Source organism: Hippopotamus amphibius, chromosome 3, assembly GCF_030028045.1.
Source record: "Hippopotamus amphibius kiboko isolate mHipAmp2 chromosome 3, mHipAmp2.hap2, whole genome shotgun sequence".
Lineage (NCBI taxonomy): Eukaryota > Metazoa > Chordata > Mammalia > Artiodactyla > Hippopotamidae > Hippopotamus > Hippopotamus amphibius.
Genome location: NC_080188.1, coordinates 12,716,242 through 12,732,867, shown reverse-complemented (window position 1 = coordinate 12,732,867; position 16,626 = coordinate 12,716,242).

The following is a 16,626-nucleotide window of genomic DNA, read 5'->3' as shown; positions in this document are numbered from 1 at the left end:
TTATGTTTTCTTTTGCTGTGAAAAAGCTTATGTTTGATTAGGTCCTGTTTGTTTATTTTTGCCTTTATCTCTATTGCCTTGGTAGACTGACTTAAGAAAACATTGGTATGATTTATATCAGTGGATGTTTTGCCTATGATTTTTCTTCTAGGAGTTTTATGATGACATGTCTTATATTCAGGCCTTTAAGGCATTTTGAGTTTATTTCTGTGTATGGTGTGAGGATGTGTTCTAACTTCATTGATTTACATGCATCTGCCCAACTTTCCCAACACTGCTTGCTGTAGAGACTGTCTTTTCCCCATTGTATTTTCTTGCCTCCTTTGTCAAAGATCAATTGAGCATAGGTGTGTGGGTTTATTTCTGGGCTCTCTATTCTGTTCCATTCATCTGTACATCTAGTTTTGTGCCAATACCATGCAGTTTTGATTACTGTTGCTTTGTAGTATTGTGTGAAGTCTGGTAGAGATATGCCTACTGCTTTGTTCTTTTTCCTCAGGATTGCTTTGACAATCCTGGTTTCATATAAATTTTAATATTATTTGTTCTAGTTCTCTGAAAAAAATGGGATCACATTAAATCTGTAGACTGCTTTGAGTAGATGGCTATTTTAATAATATTTATTCTTCTAACACAAGAGCATGGGATATTTTTCCATTTCTTTGAATCTTAAGGATGCTAGACAATTTAACTTTCTGTCTCCAAATAGTATTAGCATTTAGCATGCACTTTACATATTTGTTTCCTTTCTTGACTATTGACCTATCTACATCTATAAGTCAGGGGCTATATTTGTTCTTTTCATCTTGGTAGTTTCCATGCTCTTTATAAAGTCTGGCATATTTTAGTTGCTTCATAAATATTTTTTAAGGTAATAAATAAACTTTAAAAAATTATTATTGTTATATTATGCAATCATTCAAATGATACTGCTTCAGTCTCAAAACATGGATTTAAATTGTGGATTAATGGAAGAGTGAAGCTTAAATCACAAAATGGAGAAAAGAAATTTCAAGCATGGTGAATATACACACATTCTAATTTTAAAGAAAATGTAAGATATAGGGATAGCTCATGTCAATTATGGTATATGGGAAGTAATATCCAAAAGTCATTAGAGAATCAGATTTAAAGAGCCTTATAAACACATAATTTTGTGCTGAATGGAAGCACAAAATTGTTCATCTTATTCTAATAATGAGTTTATGTTAACTTTTTTGAATTTGGTTATAGATAATTATATCATATTTACTATGTGTTTAAAATAAAAGCCATCTTTTTTTCCTCATTTGTCCTGTGTCAGCGTTGTGTATAAATTAACTTAATTGACAGACGTCTACCCTGGCTTGGATAATTTTTCATGATTTCAATGTTTCATATGATGTAATATACACACATAGGACTTGGTATTTGCATTTCCTGTTATGCTTCAAAGATGCTATTTATAGTTTCCCTTCCATCCATGACAGCATGTCTTAGTATTAAAATGAGATTCAGATTATGGAGTATGCTGTTTTGAGTTATCTCTATGTATCAATAAACATGGTATTAATTCATTATCATCAGGCTGTTAACTAATAAATTATATAAGTATAGAGATATATATCCTTAAAATATTAATCCTTATTTTAAAGTATACTTCCTTGTTTTTATTTTTAAATTAAAATTTCAAGATAATTTTTTTAAAAAATAGTACTTCATAATGTATATAAATTCAATAGACAATATGCTATCACAATACTTAATTTTCTAATCTAGTTTTTCAAAAACAAAGAAATTTAGGTCATACAACAGCAGAAGTTTGGGTCTGGTGAAACGTGAAAGAAAGTTTATGCTCAAAACTGCTTTAAAATATTGATGTTCAAGATAATTGTACCTAAGTACAAAGCTCTACTTTTTAATTTACTAATTGTATGACTTTGGCTAATGGTTCTTTTGACTCAGACTCCAAATTTGGAAAATAGTGGTAAAACTCACTATGTCATATAACTGTGGGGAGAATTAAAAGAGATAATATATATGAAAAGCTTTGCTCAGTGCCTTGTGTGCAGAGGGCCTTAGTCACTGGTCTTCATTAACATCCATAAAAATCTCCTCAGTGTACTCAGTGTAGTATCACTTTTGTCTAATTATTTCATTCATCTAAGATCTTATATCATCCAGGAGGAGTTTTGAACCCAGTGCTTTAGAGAAAGACTATAAATATTATTATGCTAAAAAGCATTTTCATTACTGAAAGATGTAAATTTCAGAGAAACATAGTATAATCTCCAACTTTCTGGAAACAAAGTTGATAAGTGCAATGAAAATTTAAGCATATGGAAATGCAGGCTACAAGTAAGCGGCTTTGCCCCAGCAAGATATGCCAAGTTTGCTAATTAGGTTTACATTGACCTAGTGCCTTTGTGTTTCCTTTCCATTCTCTTACATCAAACGGACAAACTCATTCACACTCAATATATTTTTTCCTGGAATTTATATATAATTATTTTAAATACTTGGTAAAATATATTAGAATTAAAAACTTAACAAAAAGGCATAACTCCTGACAAAACTATAGAGAAGTAATGATAAACTCTTGGGGAAAATATATCAGATAAAGTCAATAGTCTTCTCAGCACTTTAAGTACAAGTAACATGAGACTAGAAGGAGACTTTGCATCCATATCTAAATTATTTGCTTAATTTTGTAACTATACATTAACTTACTTCAACCATAAAATGATTATATCTTAATTCTTTCCTATTTAGATTGTCTGGTTTCTATAGAGCTAACACATTCCCTTTAGAAATTTCAATAAGTGCTTACTATTCAAAGATATTACTAAAAACGGTTTTCTTTGGTAAAGGTTTTTCCCCTACATGCATTTAATTTGTCCATATGATCTGTAATTATTGCCTTTGTGAAATCAGACAGCTTTTATCAGGAGTCCCAAGTAATCAATGCTTACATATTTTGTATTTTGCTCTTTTGTTGGCTTTGGTTCCAAAGTATGAAATGTGGCTACCCAGAATCACTCATCAAGTGTGTACTTCATTTTTAATAACATATTCCAATAATACTTATATGGCAGAGACTTTTATTATATTTCTTTCCTAATTACAACTGTGTTTTTTTGCATTTAGCAGAGCATGTTGAAATTATTAAAAATGATGATGCTTATTCAGCCTGCATCTTCAATCATGTGTGAAGACTGTCACAGGGGAATGAACAAATTACTTAATTAAAGTTGTTTTATGTAAACCACTTTTATGAATGACTTTTAATTCCTGAAAATAATAAAAGTTGTATGTATTTGCAAAAATACTGCACAGTAAATTAACTTATAATGGTCTTGTCAGATCCTAGAACATTGGAAATATTTTACAAAGGTTTAATGGGCATGAGCTCATGACAGGTCACTAATGGAGGCTACTTAATGTATGTCTTCAGAAGCTTTTTTTTTAAACATTTCATATAGATCAACTCCGAATTAAATACTTTTCCCTGTGATTAGTTGTGTAGAGTGAGTATAACAATTAAATGGATAAAAACAGGTTTACTCTCGTATAATATTATCTATTCATACATACATAATCAATGTGTCCCAGAGTACTGTACTTTTACTTTGTGAGAAGAAAAATCATAAAAAGGCCTTCTCCATTCTCAATCTCCTCTCCTCCCCCCATAGTTTATAAACTGGTTATTTTTAAAGGGAGAAGCCTGTGAATTGAGCAATTAAATGTCGATGGGAAACCAGAATTTAAAAGTATAATACTGGATATGCAAGTTTCAATATATAAACAGTATGGCAAATAATGTACAGTCTAATAATGTGTTGCCATTTGGAGGAATATTTTTGCTTTATTTGTTAATCATTAACTCAGTATTTATATACTAGACTGAAGTTTGAAATAGCATACATGAGTCATATGTCATAAATTTTCTAGTTTTACTTTGGAAAGATAGCACGTCTATCATGCTATTTTGTTACATTGAGTCAAGGTAGGTTTCACAGTCTTCTCAAAATAATGTTTCCAGAAAATTTTGCCAATGCATTGGGATTTGAATATAAAATGTAATTTATCTAGGACAGTTTTAAATAAATCAACTACTTATTTTACCTGTTACAAGGGGGAAATCAAATGCTTTTACTAATTATTTTACTGAATTAACTATGGTAAAATTTTTTTGAATTGGAAATTGTGTATTAGTAAACATTATTACTATGTATCCCATAAGATGTGGCTTGTTAATTATCAGGAGGTAGTGTAGACAGGGAAGATATTTAAATTGCTGATTAATTAATTAATATCTTCATCTCCCCCACCATGGAAAACTGTGTTGCCTCTAAAATTACACATATTATGTGCATTTTAATTTTTCATGCACTGTGATCTCATTATTTAAGGAAGAATTGGAAAACAATATTTGAGTACTAAATAAGATTAAATTTATTAGATAAAAATTCAGGTTGGTTTTACACAAAATGGATAAATTTATTTACTGTGTGATAAGTACTTAATTATGCCCTATATGATTGTTTAATATGTCCCTGAATTCTTAATTCAGGAGTGATTATGAACATGACAAACAGAATTATTATTATGCCTTTGCAAAACATTTCAGAATAGAATCCTTTACTATTTACTTATTTTAGAGTAAACACATTTCCAAGGTGAGTTTGCCTCTTTTTATACATTTCATACTTGGCCACAAATCTAATTTAATAGTATATGTATTGTAGACATACATGTACTGGATTTCCATAAGGTAGGAATAAAAACAGGCTTCATACTACAAAATTATAAAATGATACATGTTCTTTTGCTGTCCTCACATTTCTGGTTGGAATTAAGTTTCAGAATATCATTTTTTACTGTGAATATCAGTAATTTTAAAAGATTTGTTTACTTTTAAAAATATAATCATATTAGAGGCATAATGTTAGTATTATATGATTTTTAAGATATTTGAAATTGAAGGTGTCTCTAGGATCATCTAGAAGTCCAACCAAAGGTCAAGATAGAATAGAGCTGCATTTCTTTGCAAATCATAATAAACTTCCTCTGAGAAAATATTTCTTTTCAAACTTTGTCTCTGTCAACTTGAAATTTTATTGCTCTGCACTTTTAAGATTCATCTTCATGTAATGAAGTGGTAGGAGTTTAGAGATTAAAAAAATCAACAGTGAAAAAAAACCCTGTAGAAAACCTCTCAAATATTCTTTAGAGTGAAATGGCAGCAAGTGTTCTGAATCTGAGGCAAAAGCAATAAAGCAAATAAGGCTTTCACTAGTATAAGTACATTTTCTGTAACTAAGAAAAAAGTCCTTGTCTAGCCTTAAAGCTAATGTCTGCAAAAAAAAAAAAAAAAAACCCTGTTCTTAAATCTTTGGACAAAAATTTGATTAGTTCACTATCATAATCTAAACACACCCAGAGTCATCATCAGGAAGACATATACTTGGACTTCCCTGGTGGCTCAGTGGTTGAGAATCTGCCTGCCAATGCAGGGGACATGGGTTCCAGCCGTGGAGAAATGAAGCCTGTGCACCACAACTGATGAGCCTGTGCTCTAGAGCCTGCGAGCCACAACTAGTGAGCCCATGCTCCACAACTACTGAAGCCCACACACCTAGACCTTGTGCTCTGCGACAAGAGAAGCCACTACAATAAGAAGCCTGTGCACTGCAACGAAGAGTAGGCCCCACTCTCCACAACTACAGAAAGCCTGCATGCAGCAACAAAGACCCAACGCAGCCAGGAAATAAAAAATAAATAAAAGTAAATAAATAAATTTATAAGAAAGACATATACTTATGTGTCAGAATAATAGAAAGATATTTAGAAATGGAAGAGAAATAGGTGATTTTTTTTTCACAGTTCAGAGTCCAAAATTTCAGTTTACATTTTATTTTCTCTGACATCCAAGATTCCCTCACTTCATTCACCCTCTGCTATGGCATAGAGTGAAAAGTAGGAAATAAAGAGTGTTTTGATCTCATATGAGAAAACTCAGGAATCCAGGCCACTTGTAATTTAAGCTCTTTTATTACCCTTCTTTTTGCTCTTTTTTTAAATGGAATCTCTATTCTTGATCAGCTATGTGAGGTATGAAAAATATAAGAAATGTTTTCCAAATGTCAGGCTCTGTATTGGTTTCTCATTTAAAGTAGCTTTTTCATCTTCTTGACATCACTGAGTAAACTATTTTTGACATGGGTGTCACATTATTAAGATGTGTCCCCCCCATAAGCATAGCTACATTGAGTGTAAAGAAAATCAGTTTATAAGGAAATTTTTTCCTTTCTAATGCCAAATTTTGGTACACTGTAGTTTTTGTTTGTTTGTTTGTTTGTTTGTTTGTTTTAATTCTATTAATTGTATAAGTGTTATTCAAGTAACTCAAGTTACTCCCATGAATATGAAAAGTAAAATATGAGTCATGGGTTGTGGAATTCAGTGAAATATAAAATTCAGCTCAAAAATCACATATTTACACAAAAAATACAAGAAGAGGGTTGAATGAAATCAAAAGACCTTGTGGCTTTCACCTACTAAAGAAATTTACCAATGTTGCAATTCCTTCAAAAAGACCATGTTCCCCAGAAACTTATACAACACAAAAGATATAATCCTTTCAAGAACTCTGAGATTAATAATTGTAAATAATATTCTGCAATCCTTCTAAACATCTAGGTTATTTACAGCATCTACAAATCTAGGCTCACACTACAAGTGCTCAGCCTAGGCCTGGAAGCCACTTTAATGCATTCAGCAAGTAGTTTTAGCATTCTGTTCTCATTTCCCTGGTTATAAAATGAGAATATTAAACTTTGCCTTGAGTGTTGTGAGAATTAATTATTTAATGTTTATAAAGTTCCTTCCAGCTCCAAAGTATGAGTAGAAAAGTCACAGATGTATTTCTTATATTCACAATGGATGTTCTCATAAATGCAAATCAGGAAGGAAGTGTTATTTTTAACTATAATAAAAATATAAAAGTCAGAATGAGAAATGGAGTCAAAGATAAAGATGATGTAATGCATAATGTATATTTTAATTGTTAGAGGAGTGAGTTGCCATGTTTTGTAATTTTTACCTCCAGCTATGCGAAATAACACAAATGTAAAGAATATGTCAAGATGGTCTACCATAGAGATGAGTAGTCAGCCCTCTTTATCCATGTATTTCATATCCCCCCTGGTTTCCAAGGTGCAGATTCAACCAGCCTAGAATGGAAAATACTACATGATCCGGGGTTGGTTGAATCTGCGGATGTGGAAACTGCAGATAGGATAGGAAGGGGAGCAGGAGGTTTCAAGGATTTTGGTACCCTCTAGCATGCTGGAATCTAGCACCTCAGATAAGGATAGGGAGGGATGACTGTACTTCCTTCTGTGAAATTTCTCTGAATGAAAACCAAATTAAATCGAACCACATAATATAAATTTACAATGGACACCTGTGCAAGTTAGAATCTGTAAAAGGAGGGCAACAGGGGAAGACTTACCTGGACCAGGCTTTGACTACATTTGGTAAGCCATGATTGAAGGGTAAATGCATGGTTCTTGATGGTTCATTTGCTGGTCTAAAAGCTGTGCTGATCAATGGCAATGTATTTGTTCCTTTGTTTTATTTGTTTAAGTATGCTGAGAAAGGAGGAGAATAAGGACAATGAGGTGAATTTTGAGTAAAACTTAATTTACTTAAAAAAAATTAGTCTCCTCACTTGTTTAGTTTAGCAATCCTCTATTCCTTTTTTCCCCAGTTTTACTGAGATATAATTGGCCTATAACATTGTGTACGTTTAAGGTATACAACCTGATGATTTGTTACATTGCAAATGATTACCACAATAAGGCTAGTTAACAAATCTACCACCTCACATATTTATCATATTATTTTTTGTGAGTGATGAGAGCATTTAAGATACACTCTCTCAGCAACTTTAAGTATATAATACAGTACTGTTAACTATAGTCACCATGCTGTAAATTAGACTCCCAGAACTTGTTCATCTTACAAATGGAAGTTTGTTCATCTTACAAATGGAGGTTTGACCAACATTTCTCTATTGCTTTTATCAAGCAGCTGTACTAATGGATAGTAATATTTTGTTTGAATGCCTTCACAAAATTTTAGAAGATAAGATGTCAACTTATGTTGGTCTCTTTTTTCCCAAAAAAGTTTTCTGATATTCATATGTTTGGAGCATAATCTTGAACTTGCATGTATGTGTTAAAGGATTGTGTTTCATAAATTTTTTATTACATGTGGACAACACATTACTATTGTGGTTAGAGAACATTAAAATTTTATTAATAACAATGAAAATACCTGGAGTGTTTGCTCTCCAGGTTTTACATTGTATGTGTAAGTGTATATAGTAGAGATAAAGGGTGATATCCTGCCACTGATTCAAATATTTTGGGGGAACATGGCTTAGAGGTTTAAAATTTAAATTTGTGAGTAATTTTGAATCTTACACCAATCAAAATAAAGCAATATTATGAAACTCTTTCTTACTACTACATTGTAGAGAGGAAAGTACGTACAGTTGAACTAAAGAAAAAGAAAACTAAATACAATTCAAATCTTAATAGTTTTCCAATTCCAAGATATATTAGAAAATTCAAAAAACAATATATTAAATTAACATATGTAATTAGGCTATGCCAAAATTTGTTCTATGAGTTGATAAAAGTATAACCTTTCTCCTTCAACCTTTTGATTGGTGAAATAGGGTTATATTATCACATTGAAGTTTTGGACTCATAACTTTAAGAATAATCAATAATGTGAAGCCTGTAGTGCTAATCTCATTGCTCCTTCAGAATGATTGATAGAAAGTGTTGGCTTTAAAACACTAAGCTGTCCAGTTTTGGTCCATGACAAATAATATCAATATGATTATATCTGGAATAAGAAAATAAAATCCCTCCCAAAAGCTTAAGGTCTGTGCTAAATAAAACACTGGGAACCATTCAGCATTTTGTGTTTCCAAATGACTAAAATTTATTTAAGCAAAATTGATGCAAAAAAGAAATAATGGCAATTTTAAAAATCTGATTTAATTTAAAAGGCTTTTGATCAAATATCCAGCTTTGAGCAACAAATATTCCCCACTTAGTAACTTTGCTGTATGTCTTGCTTTGTGTTTGGCCACTGCAACTCAAAAGTGCTTATGTTGGCAATAAAACTAAGGGGGGTGAATTAAGCTGTATAAACAAATGTAAATGTGGTATTGTAGTATTTCAAGAAGATCATTTTGTTTTGTTTTATTTCTTCCATCTAACCCTGCTCTCCAAAAATGCCTAATAGAAGTACAGATATTTATATGCATTAAAAATTTAGTAAGCTTTTATTAACTAATGAGCCAGCACATTTTTTAAACCAACTTATCTATTTGAAAACCAATCTGTCTCATCTTTCTTTTATAAATGCCAATAAGAAATAAGTAAAAGTATATACTTAAGTATTTAGATATAAATGACAGAAACATAAATTAAAACCACCTTAAGTCCCCTGAATATAGTGTACTGCTTCGATTAACTCTAACCAATACATAAGAGATTTTCCCTTTGGTAAGGTTTCTGTGTAAGTATTAAATTAAATATTTAACACATTGCCATTTTTGAGTTGTTTTTTGAGATCGAGTATTAAAAAGTTTTTTATACATATTAGATGTAATTTATTTATCCAATATATGCTTTGTAAAAATTTTCATCCAGCCAGTGGTTGGCCTTTTCATTCTTTTAACAGTGTCTTTTAAAAAAAGAGCAGACATTCTGGATTTTCTCTTGCTCTCTATCTCTGTCTTTCTCTCTTTTTCTTTCTCTTTTTTTTTTTTTCCTTCCGTTTTTGTTTTGTTTTTCTGTTGTTGAAAAATAGATTGTGCTTTTGGTGTCTTGACTAAGAAATCTTTCCACAATCCAAGATCACAAAGATTTTCTCTTATGTTTCTTTCTAGAAGCTTTATAGCTTTAGATTTTACATTTAGGTCTAAGATCCATTGAGTTCATTTTGTAATAGTGTGAAATTTGGACTAAAGTTCGTATTTTTACAAATGATTATCCAAATGTTTGAGCATTATTTGTTGAGAAGACTAGCCTTGTTCAATGAGTTACCATTTTGCCTTTGACAAAAATCAGTTGTCAAAGGTTTAAATACAAAATTTGAAATAAGCCTGTGTAGGTTTAATTCTGAGCACTCTATTCCATCGATCTATTTATCTTGACATTACTACCACACTGTCTGAATTAGTGTAGCTTTATAACATGTGTCAAAATTAGGTTGTGTTAGCCCTCCAACTCTGTTTTATTTCAATGTCATTTTGGCTATTTTAGAGATTCTAATTTCTGTATTTTGGCTGATTATGAATTTTACAATCGGTTTTCCAATTTCTACAAAAATGCCTGTTGAGATTTTGATTGGGAATTCTATGTATAGATAAATCTGAGGAGAACTGACATCTTAAGAATATTTAGTCTTCCAATCCTTGAAAAAGTTGTTTCCCCATTTATTTTAATTTTTCTCAGCAATAGTTTATAGTTTTCAGTGTATAGGTAATGCACATTCATAAACATATTTTACCAGATTGATTCCTAAATAAACTCATAATTTTGATGCTGTTGTAAATGGTATTTTTGAATGCAATTTAAGAATTTTTGTTATTATAAGAAATAGAAAAATACGTTTGATTTTTATATATTTCCTTGAAGATAATGCCAGAAGATGGTGGTTATATAGGATATTAAAACAGGAGAAGTAATAATTTTACACAGAGTGTAGGGAAGGAAAAATATTTTCCCTCTAATGTCTAAGCCAAGACCACTCTAATGAAAAACAAATTAACAAAAGAAAAACAAACAGATGCTTATTAACATGTATACCTCATGTATGCATGGGAGATACCCAGGGAAAAATGAGGAACTCAAAGAGATGGCTTAGAATCCAGGCTTAATTACCATCTTATTCCGGAAAGTGGAGGGGAGATGTAGGTCTCTTAAGGAAGAGAAAATGATTTTTAGGAAAGGTGAATGGGCCCTTAGAAGAATAGATGGGAGACATTATAGTTTGTGCCAAAGTTTGTCTGGGTGTAGTATCAACTTCTAGTCTTTCCTGTGATGAGAATCAATCTTTCTTGGTTGACGATACTCCCAGGAGAGGATTTAAGACAACTTGAGCTCTTTTTGGAGGATTTGTTTTTCAGCAGATGAGAGTTCAGAGAAAACCTCTCCCTGCATTTACTGGTTTTTAACTGTCTACAGATTAAAATAATCGATATACCAAGTGGCATATATTTTGCTACGCTTCAACATCAGTGGGCCACAGTTCACCCTGAACTGGAGAACAGTAGGGCATGTCAGTAGTCACTCACATGGGGGAAAAGATTCTGCTGCTCTGAGGCTGGCCAGGCAGTTATGAGTTCTCCCAATGAGCAGAGCCATACTGGTCAGTAGTAACCTTAATACTGAAACATCACTATGCCAAGAATAAAAATTGGAAACTAGGGGAAAAATGACTGTGGTCAAATATGACATGAAAACAAAGGTATTAAATAGAAGTGACAATGTAAACCATGCATATGGGCAGAGACTAAAAGGAAATGTGTGGAAAAATGAGCTATTTCACTCAGAATATGGGCATATATTATGTGATTATTTTTTCTAATTTTTAAGTATATTGTAATATTATAATAGTTTTATAATAATGGCAATAACAATGATAATATTGTAGAAGTTGGTTGGCTTGCTAAATAGTTTTACATGCTATGCATGTTCACTTATGAGGAAAGTTTGAGTGTGACAGGAACTAATAAATGTTGTCATTTGTGAAATATTAGTTCTTCTGAAAAGTGGCTTATTTTACATAACTCTGCTTTAATTGAATACATACCATATATTCAAAATCAAAAAAGAAGGTAGATGAAGAGTAAGGGGGGAAAAACCAATCTACCAATAATTAGTAACAGTATCAAAATGATATTTTTAAGAACAAAGAACATCCTTGTATTCTTTTCCTTAAGAAATGACATTTTAATATCAAATTTATTTAGAGCAAAGGATACTTAGGTAAATTTTAATAACTTTAGATTCTATTTCTAACTTTGATTTTCACTTTCAACTTTGTATATTCATGGTAGTATTTGAAGGTACAGATTTTTTTAAACCCAAATAGATTAGAAACCTTGAAGTCACAGCTCTGGAATAAATATCCTACAATTTTAAGCACTATGGGATTTCAATATTAGTGTATTAAAATAATTCTGCTATAAAATTAATCATAATGTCACATTTTTTATAGAAAACAAAATTTTATTAGATAATTTTATCTAAGATTAAAAGTAACATGGAATTAACAATGACAATGGAAATATCAAATAATTATCTCAAACTTATATGAATTCTAATGTCATTCTCTACACATTTTTCTTGTTTTTCTTGACATTTCATTAGTAGTATGAAATAAATTAATGAAACAAGAGAAAGCATTTTTATACAAAAGTGTAAAATATACTTGAAACATACTATGATCCATAATTTTTCACTATTTATTTTACCAAGATTGACAGCAAAATGAAAAATGATGAGATTTTGTGAAAATCTTCATAATTTTTATATTCAGCCAAGAGAAATGTGAAAGTTGATTTTTTGAGCCTATTGTATTTTTGAGTGCTACAAATACAATAGTAAAAAAGAAAAAAAGAATTTTAAGAAGTACAGTAAAATACAGAACTTTTTTTTCTTATTGCTAGAATGCTTGGAAGTTATAGCCAAAAGAGCTCTTGACCCCATGAGCACCTCTATCTTTTATGAGAGCAAAAATATCTCAAGTGGCACAGTGCTTCTTTTTCTACCCATGGTTTCATTAATTTAGATATACAGTAAATGTTCTTTTCCAGTGTTCTTGTTTGGTCAAGTCAAAAGAGACCATAATAGCTGTGGGATCACAGGGAAAATGATGAAGGATCAGTGAAAGTGAAGTAAATCAGCTCCAGTACTGGCCTGTCAGTGGAGATGAATCAGGATACAGCAGCATTTTCTTTTAATTTTTTTTCCAAAAAAAAAAAAAAAAGAATATTATCCTTGAAGGAACTACTTTCTCCACCTTATCATTGATCTTATTCATTGTTAATATAGAATTACAGCTTAGGATATTCTAGAAATGTACATTTCAAATGTTTTTAGTTAAATGTACTTGGTATATATTTCGGTGGGAAAATCAGAGCATTTGCACTCCTCCCCTTCCCTAAATTGATAAAAATTTGGAAATGCATTATTTAATAAGTAAAGTATATCCTCCATACAAAAAACTAGATAGATACCTAATCATGATTAACTTGTTAGTTTTAGGTGAAAGCAAACAGAAAGAAAAATATACCTCCAAATTTTACTCTTAGCTTTAATTGGCTAAATAATAGAAAATATGTTTTTATTTCCTTCATCTAACCCTGCAAGTCTGTTGTCATTCTCTTTGTTTTCTGCTGTTAGCCCTAACCCAAGAAGGAGGTATAAAATAAGCAAATCTAAGTTCCTAACCACATACAAATTTTATTAAATCTCTCAAAATTAGGAACCAGGTTGTGCTCAAATTAATAAGCTAAAAAGAATATGTGGACTTTTGTTTTTCAAAGGAAGCATTTTGAAAAAATATGCATCACAAAATAGTTTCTGAATGATGTTTCTCCAAGCAATATCTTTTTTGTACTTTGTGTCTGATTTACAGCTTTGCATACTTAAGATTTTTTTTCTAAATTTACTGAGGTATAATTGACAGTTAAACATTATTACAGTTGAGTGTACAACTTGATGATTTGATATGCATATATATTGTAAAATATTTACCATTATTTGGTTAATTAACATATTCATAACCTCACATAGTTACTATTTTCTTATTTTGTGTGTGTGGTGATCTAAAGATCTACCCTCTTAGGAGATTTCAAGGACACAGTACAATATTGTTAATATAGTCACATTATTGTCCATTAGATAGCCAGGATTTATCTTCTTTCATAAATGAAACTTTGTAGATTGGCTTACTTTTTAATCTGTCAAGAAATTTTTTAAAGTATTTTTAATTTTTCTGAGGCCAGGGGAGTAAGATAGCTGTATGAAATAGGAACTTTAAAACTGAATCAGGCTTCATTGGCCTTTTATGTGCTGAAGATTTAACATACAATGGTCTTTACTAAATGGCTAACTACATGAAAATGTGGAAGAAATTAATAATTAATCACAATGATGAAAATTCTATTTTTGGCTTTATTTTACTTGATAAGTCCAATTCTTAAGACTTAATTAAATTGTCCCATATTTTACTTTAATGTTTGAAGTTTACTAAGTGTCATTTGCCATAAAGAAGGAAGAGTACTTTTCCTGGGAGCTGCTCTAAAAAGGGTGCAAACCAATTTCTCAGAAGAGTAAAGAATCTGTCTAGTAGTGAAGGGTCTGCCCTGGTGAAACCATGCTAATTAGTAGTTACTTCACCCATCTAATGCTATCTTAATTCCAAAACACTGAAGCAGATTGAATCTAAAAAAAAAAAAAAAAAGTTGAATTGAATAAGAATGTACACACCACTCATTTTAACTTTGTTGGATTTGGAGAATTGATTTATGGCAATTTTGAGCAATTGCCCAATTTAAGGGGAATTATTTCAGATAGTGTTCACTGTAATTTTAAAGTTCCTGTCTTTTCTAGAGGTTACTATATCATCAATAACTGAAAATTTTCTCAGAGCTGTTCCATTGCAAATAAACAATTTGAGCTTCACTGTATTATTTATAATTCAATGATGTCAGGAACAATGAAAGAGATATTCATCTACTTGGCAGATTTCATAGAAACATGCATTTATGAAATACTGATGTTATATTTGTACTGCATAATGGCAATATGTACTCAAGAATAACTTGTTTGGAAGGCTATTGTATTATAATCTCAGTCCTCTGGGGAGTTATTTAATCAAAATAGCTCTGCTTAAGTGCACTACAAGAGGAGACATGAAAAAAATGTCAGAGGATCAAGGAGAGACAAAGGACTAGAAATTGTGATACTAAAAGTAATTTAGTGCCTTGAGGAATGGTAATTTTTTTTTCTTGAAGTGGAAAAACTCTAATAAGTCAGGAATGTCATAGCTCCAACTGAGATCTCGGTGAATGGCAAAATAAATTCTCATACCCGTGAACAACTAATACCTAGGTAAAACATGTTAAGTGAATATGGAAATGTAAGTCACACTGTGCTCCTTAATAATCAGTGTTAGGGAAACACTAATTGGTAACATATGATTATAAGAAACCATACTGGATCTTATTCCTCTATCTTCTTAACTCTTTTTTTGTACAGCATAACTTCAGTAGGCTTCCCAGTAATGCTATGAGCCAAATCCTAGCCATACTCATGAGTTATAATAAGGAGTTAAAGAACATAGTGTCCCTGCATAATAAATCATGCATTAAGATATACACTCATCTTACTGTGGAAATCTATGGTAATTACTCTATTAATGAGTTCTATGTGTTTAACCAACATGCCTCATTATCTTAAACTTTGATTATTGAGGATAAAACAATATAGGAGGCACAGAATGTTACAGAGAGTTTTACTTCTGTTTATTCGTTTTTGTATGTGAAAATTCATTGTCACCTTTCTACACTGTAAAGGCATCACATCAAAATTTCCTCCAAACTATCTTTACAAGGTTTTCCTCCTACAATCCAATACTAGTGATTTTTCCTCTTCCTTGGTGGTTGGTACTTTGGCATTATACAATTATTGATATTACCATATTAATCTTTTTTCAAAGCATCCCTGATTATACTATATGCCTATGCATGAACACCTTTTTAAAATTTGTCTTCTGCTTCAAAGTAATCAAGGATAATACTTTGTTGGCCTTCTCTGTCTCTGGCACTAACTATTATTACTGAGCAATATATTTCTACTAATACCTCAGGATACTACTGGTAGTGGGTGGATTCTAAAACTAATTATGAATCTGAATTTGACTCTGTATTGCTGGCAGGGCTTAGTTGCTCGGTGTTTGAGAAATCACTTGCTTCAGTATATTCCATATACTGTCTTATCATTGCTCTGATTTCAAGAGTATTACCCACCTTACATGCCAATCAGTTTGTAGCCAGTGTTTTAACCAAACATGATTCAAAACTCAACCTCTTATGAGATCATTTTACAACCATGGATGGTCTTCTATATGACAAAACCCACCTAGCACTGATCTACCCCTTTTAGATGTGCTTTCATATTTCATTGTTTCAGGGAAGACTTACCATTTAATTCAAAATGATTTTAAATGTCAACAGTAATGATATTAATAATGGATAACATTTTGAACATTTACTAATTTCCAGACACTATTCTAAGTGCTCCATATGAAATATCTCATTTAATGCAGTAACACCAAGAGGTAAGAATAGTTCTAGTAATTTTTGACAGATAACATAGAACCAAGATCTAAATCACGTCTTAGAATACCATAGTTGTTGGCCTCTAGGAAGAAATCCGAGCTCAGTTCAAAAGTTATTCTCTCTAAGAGGCCTCCCCTAACAACTCTGTACAATATAAAATACTATCTCTGCCATTATCATGGCCTGCCTTTATTGGCACATGGTAG